Genomic DNA, 3,357 nt, shown 5'->3' on the forward strand with positions numbered 1-3,357 from the left:
TTTTAAGAAAAATAGATAATCTTTTATAGTGTAATATAAATGAGTTTTAAATTATTTACATACATGGTATTTTAAAATGTATTTACAGAATTAATCAATGGAAGGGGCATAAGCTTTTATAAGACAACTAAAAATAAGTCAAAAAGTTGGGTTTATTTATTTATTTGTCAGTAATTTTAAGCAATAATGTTCAAAAGTTGTTCACTTATTTCAGTTTTATATGCCTATTTTACACTGATAAAATTTGTAATCTTAATGTTCTAAACAAAAAAAAAATTCCTTAATACATACTCTATTTAAACACTAAAAGTAGACAGCACACACATATACATACACACACTGTGGTATGTGATTTGAATATGCTTGGTCCAGGGAGTGACACTATTTGGATATGTGGCCTTGTTGGAATAGGTCTGGCCTTGTTAGAGGAAGTGTATCACTGTGGGTGTGGGCTTTAAGACCCTTCTTCAAGCTTCCTGGAAGCCAGACTTTTTCTAGCACCCTTTAGATGAAGAGGTAGAACTCTAAGCTCCTCCTGAATCATGCCTGCCTGGATGCTGCCATACTCCCACCTTGATAATAATGGACTGAACCTCGGAACCAGTAAAGAAGCCCTGATCAAAAGTTGTACTTACAAGCATTGCCTTGATCATGGTGTCTGGTCACAGAAGTAAAACCCAAACCAAGCCAGAAGTTGGTATCAGGGACTGGAATATTGCTTTCCTATGCCTGACCATGCTTTTGTTTGGAAGAAAGTGGATTTTGGGACTTTGGATTTGAAATGCAGTAGAATGTTTTAAGTGAAGTTACATGGTGATCCCACTAGGAATATGAAAGACTTGGCTGCTGAGCGTGATTTCAACTGTGGAAGCCTGACTTTACACAGTTAGAGGTTTCAGAGGAGAAAAATATTAATATATAGCTGAGAGACTGTTCTTGTGTTATTTTGGTGATGAATGTGGCTACTTTTTGCCCATGACTGAGGAGTCTACCTAAGCCCAAGGTTAAGAGATTTATATTAACTGCATTGACAAAGGAAGCCTCACAAAACCCCAACAGAGACTCTGTTCTCTAGTTAAGTTTCATGAAGAATATTTCGAACAAGTGTATCAAGCTTGGAAAAAAAATATGAAATGTATACTTCAAGTACTAAAGGGAAACCAGGAAGTGAAATGGAGCTGAATCCTGTGTTCAAGAACAAAAACAGATAGAGTGGTGACTTTGAGGCAAAATCCCACCCAACAAAGCTTATTGTTTATGTGTTTGGCACTGAACAAGGAAAAGTTACATCATATTGGGTGTTATTATTACTACAATGAACTACAATCCAGAAAGAAGAAGAAGAAAAAAAAAGACACAGGTCTTTGATCTGGTTCTTGAGTCATAGTGACCAAGAAATGGGGGAACAGAGTCTCTGTTGGGCTTATTTCGAACAAGTGTATCAAGCTTGGAAAAAAATATGAAATGTATACTTCAAGTATTAAAGGGAAACCAGGAAGTGAATTTCGAGTTTGCCCAGCTTGTTTCTGGTCTTGCTTTGGGGATTTCAGTTCTGTAATTGTGTAATCTTTGGACTTTTAACATTGTTGAGATTGCTATAGACTATGAGGAGTTTTGAAGATGGACTAAACGTACTTTGCATTTTTCAGACAAGGTTAAAAAGCAGCAATATTTTTTACCAAAGCATCACAAAAAGAGTCTGTCAGCTATGTACTAAATTTTTTCTCCTTTGAAGCCTCCAGAGCCAGGCATCCACAATTCAAATCACTTTCAGCCCCAATGCCTTCCATATTCCTAGTAGGATAGCCCATAAAGCCTCACTTAAAGTGTTCCACTGCTTTCCAAATCCAACGTCCCCAAAATCCGTATTTTTTGAAACAAAAGTATGGTCAGGCCTATCAAGGAAATACCCCACTCCAGGTACCAACTTCTGTATTAGTTAGGGTTTCATTTCTGTGAAGAAACATTGTGACTACAGCAATTTTTATTTAAACACAGAAAACATTTAATTGTGGTTTGCTTCTGAGGTTCAGTCCATTATCATTACAGCAGGAAGCATGGCAGCATCCAGGCTAGATATGGCCCCCATAGGCTCATGTGTTTGAACAAGACTATGGGGGCCAGAGAATAGAATGTGGTAGTTTAAATATGCTTGACCCAGAGAGTGGAACTATTAGGAGCTATGACATTATTGAAGTAGATGTGGCTTTATTCTAAGAAGTTTGTCACTGTGGGTGTGGGCTCTAAGACCTTTGTCCTAACTTCCTGGAAGCCAGTCTTCTCTTAGCTGCCTTCAGAATAAGATCTTGAACTGTAAGCTCCTCTTGTGTCGTGCCTGCCTAGATGCTGCCAAGCTTTCTGCCATAATGATCATGGGCTGAACCTCTGAACCTGTAAGCAAGCCCCAATTAAATGTCTTTTATAAGAATTGCTGTGTCTCTTCTTCATTATCATGGTGTCTCTGCACAGCATCGAAACCTTAACTAAGACAATGGGTTAAACTAAATCTGCCTTTGGGAGTGGTAATCCCTTGGCCAAGTGACTGAGCAACTCAATTTACTTTGCTGTTTTGGTAGTTTGTTATCCACACTGACCAGTGGTTCTATTCTCTTAGAAAGGAGAAAATCATATTCTGTTAAAGGACTAAAACACATCTCTAGCTTTCAGCGCTACTGAGAAAGAAGAGAAAAGGGCCATAAACTAAAAAATATATTTAGAACATGCACCAAAACAGATTCTCAACATAGATCCTTCAGAAGAGCACTTAGATCTATGACTTCTAGAACTGGAAAAACATGCTTTTATGATCTTTAAAGAAACTCAATTATTATAATTTATCATAGCAACAATGAGAAGTAAAACTAGTTACAGTTGAAATTTAGCACTAGGACTTAGAAGACAAGGATTTCTCATTAGGGATGTCACTCAAGATGTGTTCTACATAAATAAGGACAAGAGAAAACTTGATGGAGGACACTATACAAGGAGGTTCTGAGAATTCCCAAACAGACAGCCCAGGAAAAGAGCCAAACATTGGCTTCTTGATGGCTGAATTACTGGCTATGAGCCACTTTGTGAACATAGAGTCCAAGGCCCTTCTCAGTTCTGTGAATCTGAAAAGGTTACACTAGGTTCCACTAGACCAGGAGCGGGTACTCCAAATAATTTGCAGGCAGAGGTGACTTGGAACAACAAATACTTAAGAAAAGGATGATGAGCAGAAAGATGTTGGAAGCAATGAACAGAATCTGAAGAACAAGCTGCTGATGTGCTTTAGTCATGAGCCGTGCATTGGGATTATTAGGATGTGCCTTGGGAAGCCACTAATGCATCACACTGTAAAATGTACTAGCAGTC

The sequence above is a fragment of the Arvicanthis niloticus genome, chromosome 7, assembly GCF_011762505.2.
Source record: "Arvicanthis niloticus isolate mArvNil1 chromosome 7, mArvNil1.pat.X, whole genome shotgun sequence".
Taxonomy (NCBI): domain Eukaryota; kingdom Metazoa; phylum Chordata; class Mammalia; order Rodentia; family Muridae; genus Arvicanthis; species Arvicanthis niloticus.